Source organism: Protopterus annectens, chromosome 9.part0 (assembly GCF_019279795.1).
Source record: "Protopterus annectens isolate FY-2018-M chromosome 9.part0, PAN1.0, whole genome shotgun sequence".
Classification (NCBI taxonomy): Eukaryota; Metazoa; Chordata; order Ceratodontiformes; family Protopteridae; genus Protopterus; species Protopterus annectens.
The window spans coordinates 34,089,587-34,101,835 of NC_056743.1; the positions used below are offsets into that span (position 1 = coordinate 34,089,587).

The 12,249-nt window shown below is 39.9% G+C and overlaps 1 protein-coding gene across 1 annotated transcript in view; it reads left to right on the forward strand.

The window, feature by feature from the left end:
- LOC122811022 (liver carboxylesterase 1-like) overlaps positions 1–12,249 on the forward strand; it is a 683,437-nt gene that overhangs the window by 461,324 nt on the left and 209,864 nt on the right. The gene's annotated exons all lie outside the window — the stretch shown is intronic.

Below are 12,249 nucleotides of genomic sequence, written 5' to 3' on the forward strand. Positions count from 1 at the left end.
AAAAACATGTTTAGGGGGGGCTTATCCTCCCCATATGGTGAAAGTCTTCCCCACACCTCCTTCACTTGTGTACACCAACTACATGCTTCATACCCTTGGGAAGGGGCAAAATCCCCAAAGTAGTGTATAGTGTCTCAAGAATGAACTGGTTTTGTTCCAGCATGGGTGAAAAAGTGAATTAAAAGGGACTTTGAACTAGAGACACAGATGATAGTCAAAGGCAATTATGACATGTGCACTGTTACACTTTTTAGTCACCCCATGTTGAGCCTGTCATGTTGTTGACCACAGTGGATGCAGTCTAATATATGTTGGAGAGCTCCTGCTGTTACGTGCATGGTCCTGGGGCCCTGATGAAGACATGCCATGCGTGAAGGAAAAAAGGGCTTCATCTAGAATTGCAGCTCTTCTGCTATGTCAAGAGGCTTAATGAATAATACACAAGGATAGTGGACAATAACAAGTAATACACAAGGACAGTGGACATTTACACATAATACACAAGGACAGCGGACAATGGGTAACTTCAGTGAGTTTTAAGTCGCAAAAAAATTGTCTAGAACCTCTTATACCGCATGACTCATCAACCACTATAGCTAGCTAATTAGCCTTTTAAAGGTATGTTCTCATCTAACATTATCTTTTTAAGTTAGAAAATATATCTGTGAGGACCATGCATTATGTTACATATTACTGTAAGTGAACCTTAATATAATACTAGGCATGTCATTGGCTATTTACAGAAAAATCTAACTTTGCACACATTCACAGACATTTTTATCCTTGTAGTTTTTCACTTTTTAGAAAAAATGTTAATGATGTAACAGTTCATATTTCTATCTGTTATTTCAGACTGCTGTATATGTCAAGAATTTAACAAGACTGTTTATTCTGGACATTTGGTGTTGCTTTTTGGACAACTCGTTACACTTTGGCTTCATTTGGATACATAACTTCAATAGTCACTTTGTGAAATTCATTACTGTCATGATTTGCACAATGACTTTTTTTTATAACACAACTGGTTGTGACACTTCTGTTTCTTCTTTCTGAAACAGTTTGACTTGTTTGTCTTGCAGAAATTCCTAACATTTCTTCTATATAACATGCCATCTTCTCCACATCCTACATATATGTAGTTTTTGGACCGATACTCTTGTCACCAACCAGAACGTCTGGTATTATTTTTAGTTGCAGTCATAGAAGTATTTCTCTGCCCTGATTTCCTTCCAGCATTGTTTATTTTTGTTGATTTTCGGGCATCACTAGCCACAGTAGGTTATCTGCCTGTCACCGTTCTACCCATTAACAGCTGTGCTAGTGCGAGACCCAGTCCCTGTACTGCAGTATTGCTGTGTTACAAAATTGTGGGTTGGCAGTCCTCATAGCTTTGCCTGCGTCTCTTTCTCATGAGATTCTTAACTTTTGGGGTGTTTTTCTCCTCAAAACCATTGGATTGTAGGTAGTGCAGCTTGGATATTATGTATGACTTCCAACTGTTGTGCAAATCTTTTGAATTCTCGATTTGTGTATTGCAGACTGCTGTTAGATATGAGCGCATGGGTATATACCCTGTCTTGAGAATTAATGCACTAATCACATACATGCTTGTGTCTATCAGCTCAATAATTTCTGGGAAATTGAAGCCTAATTCTTAATCCTGGTTTGCACTTTTATATGGGCTGGTCCGAGGTACAAAGCACAGCCTTGCATGGTTCATAGCTGGAAGTTCCGCATGTGAGTTGTGTATCAGAAGAAGTCCACTTATGGAATTAATAAGCAGACATGGGCTTCACATTGTTGTTCACAAATCACGAACATATAAATTGTAGTGTCCATTGCAGAGCAGTAACAGAATTTATATATATATATATATATATATATCAAACTGCAGATGTAAAGTACAGTGATGTGCAGCCCTGTCCCTGATGAGCAGGTAATGGTGATGTGTTGCTCAGCATAACATAACATGACTGACTGAGCGCAGCATTATTATTTGTGCAGACTGCAGCCAAACATGCTGGTTTAAGAGATGCAACATCATCTTTTTCTTTGCAAGAGAAGTTGTAATTCTGCCACTGGAAGTGGTTAGCCAGTGATCCTCCCTTTAGCACCAGTGCTAGTTCAGTTTCAACAGCTGTGAGCATCAGTAAGCAAAATGTTTTTATTAATTGTTCTTGCCCATGACTGCAGAGGACCATGTACTGCAATGCTGTATGCTGGCAGTACCTCCTGCCGATGATTCAAAATGTTATTGCACTGTAAAGTCACATCAGGCTGTTCAGAGAACAGAAATGGACTGGATCAGTGGAGCACTCTAAGTGGTTAGTGGATTAGTGGAGCACTCTAAGTGGTTAGTGGATCAGTGGAGCACTATAAGTGGGTAGTGGATCAGTGGAGCACTATAAGTGGGTAGTGGATCAGTGGAGCACTGTAAGTGAGTAGTGGATCAGTGGAGCACTGTAAGTGTGTATTGGATCAGTGGAATACTGTAAGTGGGTAGTGGATTGGTGGAGCACTCTAAGTGGGTAGTAGATGGGATATAATGGAGCATTCAAAGCTTGGACAGTATGGATATAAAGAATAAAGGATCCAGTGTTGATAGACCTTAACTGTGAAGTAAGAGCTGCATGCAGATGAGGGTAGCGACAAAGAAGAGGTGGCCCATAATATGACAGACAGAATGCAATGTATTTCTTTTCTTGAGGATGACTCAGTTTGCCTCACAAATCAGTTCCTTTATGGTTTTGGCATACATCTTCACTCCTATCTTCCTGTACCCCTGTGCCATCTTGTCATCTCTCTTAACAGTTTGCCAGGGCTACTGGGGAGGAGAGGAGAAATGTTATAATTGTGATGCAAACAGTGCAATACTTTATAGGCAGAAAGTTGCTGATCTGATCATGTACATGGTACACGAGCCCTATGTGCAGCAGTGGTGGAGGTGTCGTTCTTTGACTACCTGTATGCTGTTTGCACAAACAGCAGTCTACAAGCATGGCATGTGCACATCTGCAGCATGTAGGGCTCGTGTACCATGCACACTGATATGTGAGTTATGGTCATAGTCTGTCAGATTGTCTTACAGTGGTCATGCTTATGAATAGTGCTAATGAAATGACAATGTAGCAAACACAACTACTGCATGTAACTGTGCGCTATATTTATGAATATAGTAGCCTGATAATTATTTACATATATGAGATGTATACATTTTTAACTTGGACAAATCTGTGCCCATTCGGTTCCACAGGTGATCTAGTACGGTGCATGTTAGAATTTTGTTGCATTATTCATAAGTTCATATTAAGCTAACTGACTTGAATGACCATTTTAAGCCTAGTCAGTAACACAAGGTTAGACTCAAACCTTTTTCCTTAAGTTTATGATGTGAAGACCTTAACCATCATGCCAATCCTCTATAATATAACAATATGTTATTGTCGTATGTACTGCAGATGGCAAGGCTTTTTGTTACTTATTTTATCTGAGTTGCCATTTTTGGCCAGAACATAGCTTTGGCTATTTCTTTGGACTTTGCTATTCCCTAATGCTGTTAATGTATCTTCTCAAGTATTTTCTTCAGCTAATTGGAAATTATTATTTTATTAAACTTTAACATCAAATCCCGGGAACAGCTTCCTCCTTGAAAGAAATATAAAACTGAATTTCTTTCTTCAGTGCAGAAAATTATTCAGGCAGTCCTTCCATTGTAATATCTTTCTGTACTTGCATTACCAAGTTAGTATCAGGTCTCATAACGTTTTGTCATTTTTTAGTAGATTTTATGTGCTCTGTAGCTATTTATTAATTCATGATATAGTGACTGCTATTGGTGCATTTGAACTTTAATTGGACTATTTAATTGCTTTGTAGATGACTGTTCATTATTCTGATGAAGTTTTTGACGAAACGTGAAGCCTGCTGTGTGTACGTCTGGTTCATTCCTAATAAATCGTGTGCTTTGGATTACTGCTTTGAGCTGGTTATTGCTCACTACAACTTTTGAGTACAGCAAAACTTTTAGCCCTAATTTCGCACTACCGCTGGGTTTTGGTGCATGTTTTTGCATTATTAGTTACGTTTGCACCTTCCATCTTCCTGTTATCAGTACATTTATCATCATACAATTGAAGGAAGTACAAGGTATGCGAGTCTTGTGACCGCTTGCCTATTGCCAGTACATGTCCCTGGAGCTTCTCCTCAGCAACACTCTTTCTCTCAGTTTGTTAAAGTGATCACCTCACATAGTGCAAGGAAGGCTAGCCCAGTCAAGCCAGGGGTGAATTTGTGAAGACTAGTCCAATCATCTCATGATTTTACTTTTTCTGCTACCATTGGCATCTACTGTAGTAACCAAATAATTCATCTTCTTACATTTCTTCTTGCTGCTTTCACACATATACTCTGTTCAGTGCATCTGCTGTGTGTAGCTCTTTGCTTGGCATATATTACACTTTCATATAGTTTTCTGAACTACGTAACAGCATCTGCAATCTCACAGGTGCCTTAAATACACTTCACAAGAGTTTGTGGTCTGTTTTCACCCAGTCTTCTTTACCACAGACATTTCTGGAATTTCTCACATCCGTATACTATTGGAAACAATTCCTTTTCTAAGTATATCTATTTTGTGCATCTGTAAATGCTGTTGGCATTTCTTCATGTAGGATCACACCTCCTCTGTCAATGACTGGCATCTACATACAACCCACTTAGCTTCTCCTATCATAGTATTGTAATGGTCGAGCACATACATCCCATTTAGCTTCTCCTATCATAGTATTGTAATGGTCGAGCACATACAGCCCATTTAGCGTCTCCTATCATAGAATTGTAATGGTCGAGCACATGCAACCCATTTAGCTGCTCCTATCATAGTATTGTAATGGTTGAGCACATGCAACCCATTTAGCGTCTCCTATCATAGTATTGTAATGGTCGAGCATTAGTGACTAGTTTCTATAGTATTTCATAGGTTGTTACTAGGCTAATGACCAGTAGGACCCTTACAAGCCTAGCCATGCATCCCAAGCCCATTTGGACCCTGAATGTTAGGGGCATGTTCGGGGGGAGGTCCATAGGGTGTTAGTTAAGGGATTTGTATGGGGGTGTTAGTTACGATAATGCTTTTTTTATTGATGGTCTGTGTCAGTAAGCAACATGGGGGCCAGACTGAGGTAAATTTATGATTTCCCACACAATTCTCACGGCTTCATTTGATTAGGGCAAGGGATGAACTCTGTTTTAAATGGATGGGGAGCCTATTCCATAACATTGGGATAATTTGGGTCCCATGTCTGCCTCTCCAGCATGTTTTGTTTATGTCACAAACAAAATTCAGATCCCTGGATCTAGAGTTTCTGGTGCTATTTGATTTGCACATGTGCAACAGATCATCCGGGCTGGATCTGAGGAAGCCCTGTAAGTCAGGCAAAGATCCCCTCTCAGCAGCCTGTAGGGGCCTGAGACAATACAGAGAAAGAGACTTTAGGCGATCAGTGTCAGACAGGGTATTTATGTCCAGAATTCTCCTGGTGAGAAACCTTTGTGGGTTTTGCAACTGTTGCACGCGTCTTGTTAGGTACCTACCAAAAGAGACATTTATGTTGTTCATAGATCTTTTCCCAAGTTGCATCTTACTCTAACAGCATTATCAATAGCATAGTTTTCTCTGGCATATTAGATGCAAAATTTGCAACACTCTGCATCTATTCAAATAAGAAAAATAAGCTGTTCTGATTTGTATATTTGATAAAGATATAGGCAGTTATTTAGATGTGCTTTTAGCATGGTTGTCACCTCAGCTCATCTCACAGATGTTGATACAGACTGAAAGAAGGAAAGTGTCATAAATTCTGCTTGTTTGTCTTTTTAAGCTGCACTTAAGAACATTTATGTTTGTTACAACTGCTGCTGTTTTTTTCTGTTCTTGATTGTCACATTGTTATAGCGCCCCCCCCCAGGTTACATTAGGTACTGCTCTCCGTATTGCTCCCTACCTTTTGTTACAGTGACTACAGTTTTCCACTTGCCCCACTCTTTAAAACTCCTGAAATTCTAGCCTACCTGTGGCCTTAGACCTGTAACAAAGAGTCATACTACAGGCTCTGAGTCGCAGAGCAGCATTGGCTGGATTTACTGGCATTTTTTGGATTGAAGTCTTCTCTAGCTCACCTCCTGTAACCTGCGCTGAGCTGAGCTCCCCAGGGGCTTTTGGTCAAGACTTTGAGAAGCATGAAAAGCCTTTAATTGGGAGAAACACATTTTGATGATCTTGGCATCCTTCAGGCTTTCCAAGCAGCATTTTTCCTTTTCATTTTCACTCAGAGCACTGCAGCTGCAGTTGGACTTGCTGTATAGCAGGTTGGCTGCACAAGAGCTTTTTGCTGTACAGGATGCTTTCCTAGATCCTTACAGCCTCAGTAATCTATGTTTGAGGTTTCAGTAACCTTTGCAGAGCACAATAAGTCACACCCTGAGCTGCAGTAATGTCTGCCCAGGATAACTGTATATACCAGCCCAAAAAACTAAACACCCCCCCTCACAGCTTATTTATAAGTCTACCTAAAATATCCCTGCATCTTTACACCAACTAAACTACAGACAGTTATAGTCACCCCAGCTCCCTAAATCATTCCTGTCAAAATCCTCGACCAGCACTTCTCCACAGCTTCTGCAGCCAGCCTGATTGAGATACTATAAGAATTTTTCTCATGTTTTGTTATGATCACCTGTGACTCAAACAACATAATCATGTGAAAGGTATGTTATAGAATGGCTTTGGAGGCAACATTGTTAAGACACAAAGGACTCGGGCATCAGGATTGCCAGCAGTACACTACACCACACCCATCACCACGCGTCTCCATGCCTCACTACACACCACACCTCTCCATGCACCACACATTACATCTTACCACACATCACACCTCACTTTGTACCATGCACCACACATCAAACCTCACCACACACCATGCATCACCAATCACCACACACCATCATGCAGCACTCATCATCACACACCACACCTCAAACCTCACCAAGCACACTCCACACCTCAATGCACACCACACCTCAGCACACATCTCACTCCACACCTCATCACTACCAACATACTGTATTTTAATATGCTGAGGTTCTAAAGTTTAATGTGCTTAAACCTTCCAAACCCAATACAGGCACAAAGTACCCTCAGCAGCACTCTTTCTCTCAGTTTGTTAAACTGATCACCTCTCATAGTGCAAGGATTCCCAAAGTCATGGATGCTGAGCCCATTAGGCAGGCATTCACCAAATCAAAATGAATATTCTAGATTTACGTGACTCCATGTAAGACGTACAGATCTGTCTCTTACCAGGCTGAGCAAGGAAAGAGTGACAGTTAGCTGCTTGTATTGTACCAGGATCCATCAGATCATGTATGCACTCAAGTCCTGTAACAACAGTTACCTGCATGACACTGTTATACTACATCTGGGTGTCAGTGACTTGAGACATACCTCCTTGGACTATGCAAAGAGACATGGAGCTCTTGGAGCATGTATCAGATACAGGTATGAGCCTAGCAATGAGCAGCAGTCTACCTTCTCCAAAGATTCTGCCCCAGTATGAGCAAAATATAATTGGCTTCAATAATTGGCTTAGTTTTGGTGTCATTCGAAGGAGATGCAGTATTGGTCAGCCTGGGAGCCTATAACTGAGAGATCAAGATGCTTTGCCAGGGATGACCTGCACCTGTCCCCTCTAGGTTTTTGAATATTAGCAAAGACATTTTCTACCACTCCATAGCTCCTTTTTTATGCAATGTCAATCAGTTATACCCACCTAATGAAACAAGCAAAGGAAAATATGAAGGTGATCAATGCTAGGAGCCTAAACAAGAAACTCCACTCCGTACAACTCCTTTTCACCCTGGAGCATTGACATCTGTGTAGTGAAGGAGATGCAGTATTGGTCAGCCTGGGAGCCTATAACTGAGAGATCAAGATGCTTTGCCAGGGATGACCTGCACCTGTCCCCTCTAGGTTTTTGAATATTAGCAAAGACATTTTCTACCACACCATAGCTCCTTTTTTATGCAATGTCAATCAGTTATACCCACCTAATGAAACAAGCAAAGGAAAATATGAAGGTGATCAATGCTAGGAGCCTAAACAAGAAACTCCACTCCGTACAACTCCTTTTCACCCTGGAGCATTGACATCTGTGTAGTGACTGAGACATGATTTAAAATGGTGGAGAGCATGTTTACACCAGCTACTGAGCAAAAAGGTGAAAAAAGTGAAGGTGTCTCAATCACTCACATCAAGGCTGGAAAGAATCATGATGCACAACAGATTAATGTCCAATTAACAATAATTAAGGGTCTGTATTATTCCCTCAAAACTGCATTTCTTCGAACACCTAAATGTCGACACTTAAACAGTGAAATCCGAAAAGCACAAATGGCCACTTCCACAATTCTTTTCATAGGGGAAATAATTCACTTGGCCATTATCGGGATTTTGCCCTTTTCTCCAATGTAGAGCGATCTCGGAGTTGGTAAATTTAGTTAGGGGGATGTGGGGGGGCAGCGAATCCCCCCCACTTGATTAGGGTTTGAAAGTTTGTTTTCCTGTTGGTCGGCCAAGCAAATTTTTTCCCTGTGAGAAGATTTGCGGAAGTGGCCATTCATGCTTTTTGGATTTCGCTGATTAAGTGTTGACGTTTAAGTGTTCAAAGAAATACAGTTTTGAGGTAATAATATAGACCCAATAATTAACAATGAGAAAGGTCCCATAACACATATTAGCTAGCTATAAAATTCCCTCTATGACGCAAAAAAGCCACAACACCTACCTACAGGAACTATATATTATCACACATTACTTACCAACTCACTGCCCCATCTACACCCACTAACTCTCCCCTAGACTTAGTTGAAAAGCTTTCCCTTAAAATGTCAGTGCACCTCATATGAACTTGTCTGTATTCTCCTCCTTTTTTTAGTTTTTCCTTTCTTGTCTTATCTTCAGTACATCTTCAAGATTATCTCTACTAAACATACTGTATGAACAACAATCAAATGTTACTACCTGCTATACTTTTAATTGTATGTCTAAACCACTATGCTTATGTAAATATCTTATGCAATCATATGTTATTGTCTGCTATATTTTTAAAACTGAATGTGTAAATATCTTATGTATAATATGTTAGCAATTGTTCTGGAGCTTTTCTCTCCGGGCCTCTGCTGAAAACGGACAGCTCTGTCCAGTCGGACCTCCCTAGTAAACAAATGTACAATAAATAAATAAAACTAGAATTACTCAGTATTAAACCTAATAATATTTCATAGGTGATCTAAACTATCCAGCTATAGACTGGGAAACCTACGCCACCACTAGTGCACAAGCCCAAAGATTCCTGGACTTTATCAATACAAATGCCTGAAAACAATTAGAACACCCACTAGGGGGAATAATATCTTGGAACTTGTCCTTACTAATATGGAGGCATCTTGCACCATCCCTTGCACATCTTTGTCACTTGTTAGGTCTGACAATAAAGTAAGTTCCACTGAAATAAAATTGAAGCCAGAGATCCTAGGTACCTTTAAAAATATCTTTAAGACAAACTACTTGTTTCTAAGTGATACATTGGTAAGCTTCAAATCACCACCAAACCCAATTAACTCCACTAAAAATGTAGAAACATGCACAACTAACATATACCAGTTTATAAACAGCTGCAGAGAAGCACCGGACAGACCACAAAATCAAGTCCCCCCCCTCTCCACCGTGAAATTTCAACATCAACAAGCTTTACAATAAAAGAAGAGAATTTTGGCTCAAAGTAAGAAGAGCAATTCTTCAAATGTTAGGGGTCTCATCATTAAATTAAAAAGTCGATCAAAGCCAAGTTTGAGGTGAAAATATCCACTCACATAAAGGTCTGTCACAAAACCTTTTTTTAGATATGTTCGGAATCTCCAGAGTGCAATACAGCAGTGCGCCGAGATAATGTTACCTACACCAAAGCTAAAGCTGTAGCAAACCTACTTGCCAATAAATTCATCTCAGACTTTACCCTTTCCCCATCTGTATCTCAAGAAATATCTGAAACTGACTGCCTCCCAACTATCATACAAGATAAAGTCCAGAAAGTAGTACCAAAAGATAAAAGTATTGCATTGATGGATCCTGACAGTATCCAGTATCCCAGGATGCATTTGGAAGAGTATGAGGTATAATTTAGCAACATCCAAAACGAAAAAAAGACGCCAATACAGGAGTCCGCCAAAATTATTAACATATGTCGACCACAATGTAAGGGCAACTGGCAATGAGACACCAGACCCGTAGATAGTACTATTCAAAGCAAGTACAAGGCACGTTGCAAGAAAATTAAAATAAAAATGGTTTTATTGCCAACAAGCGAACAGCAGAAAGCACATCAACTGACTAAGCGCTTTCACCAGATACACTGGCTTCATCAGAGTCACAATTAACCCACACAGCTTACTACTAATAAATACGGTTCAATAAAACAACATTAATTAATCAATAATTCAATTAACCACACTTCCTGTAATGTCAACCATATTTCTTGCAGTACTAAAAACCTTGTATTCCAAATGTTCAATACCCATTCAATTAAACAGCAACAAATAAATAAATAGACATTTCAGTTACAAAATAAAATAATGATCATTAAAACTATGTAAATAATGTAAATATTGTAGCATTCCCTTAATATAGTCTACAAGTAGATAAATATACATACTAAAAAATCCATTTAGTAGGTAAAGAATATGTATGTGTTCACCAGTGTATCTGGTGAAAGCGCTTAGTCAGTTGATGTGCTTTCTGCTGTTCGCTTGTTGGCAATAAAACCATTTTTATTTTAATTTTCTTGCAACGTGCCTTGTACTTGCTTTGAATAGTACTATCTACGGGTCTGGTGTCTCATTGCCAGTTGCCCTTACATTGTGGTCGACATATGTTAATAATAATTTAGCAACATCCCTAATAAAACTCAGCCTCCATATTAGTTTTGTATCAAGTGAATGAGGGACGGCAACAGTTCTCCCCTGTATAAGCAGGGACCTTCCACAGACCCATAACTCGGACCAGCCTCATATGCAAATCTTGGAAAGACTCCTCATATTATTAATCAATAGGTATATAGGGAACCTCCAAACACTGGACCCATCTCAGTTTGGTTTTGTCAGTGGCAGATCATGCTTAATCTACCCAGTGAGCTTTTTTAAAAAGATAATCAAAGCAATGGCTGAAGGCAAAATGGTACACAGAGCACACCTCAACCTGGCCAAAGCTCTTGATACAATCCCCCACATAGGCACACTAGAGGGTGGGAGGATGGCATAATGGTTAAGGTATTTACCTTAAAGACACAAGGTGCAGGGTTTGATTCTCACATGGGGTAACTGGCTAGGCTTCAAATGGCCCAAAAGGGCAGTTAGCCTAGTACTAACCTATGAACCTATGAACCTAAAAGCTAAATAAAGTGGGAATAAAACCCTATGTCACCCAATGGATTGCTACGTGGTTTACAGATAGGATACAGAAATCAAAATAGGGGAAGTTATATCCACAAAGGGACAACCCACCAATGGGTCCTCCAGGGTTCCTTGCTGGGACTTCTCATGTTTGACATTTACTTCTCAGAATGAAATCCAATACCAGCTGGCTCTGGCCTACTTGGTTTGCAGTTAGTGAATCTCCAAAAGACTCAACCATCCAACAGGAAGGCATGTGCCAAACAAATAACTGGTGCCAGACTCAAGGACTAAAGTTAAATGCCTAAAATTGCATGAGTTGTCACTTACAAAACCATGTTTCAGTTGTTGTTAAAGCTTCTGGTGTAATTTTTTTGGAGGTGTGATGTTGTCAGATGTATAATTGAGTATGGAGTCATCTGCATACTGTATTAGGGAGGCTATTGTGTGGATGTTTGGAGGGTGTTAGAATGTTAAAGAGTAGGGGAGCAAGAATACAGCCTTGTGGTACACCGGTGGTGACTGTAAGTCATGGAGGGGAGAGAGGGTTGAGTATTACGTGATTAATACATATTGGGTAGGTAACATTTGAACCATAGAAGGGTGGGTTGAGAGTGATCTAATGAGGACATTGAAAGTAGAAGTTTGCTGTAACAAACTATGTAGAAGGCTTTTGACAAGTCTAGCAATAAGGAGAAGACTAGTTTGCTGTTATATCTGGCTTTATTGACCATATCTATATAGGTT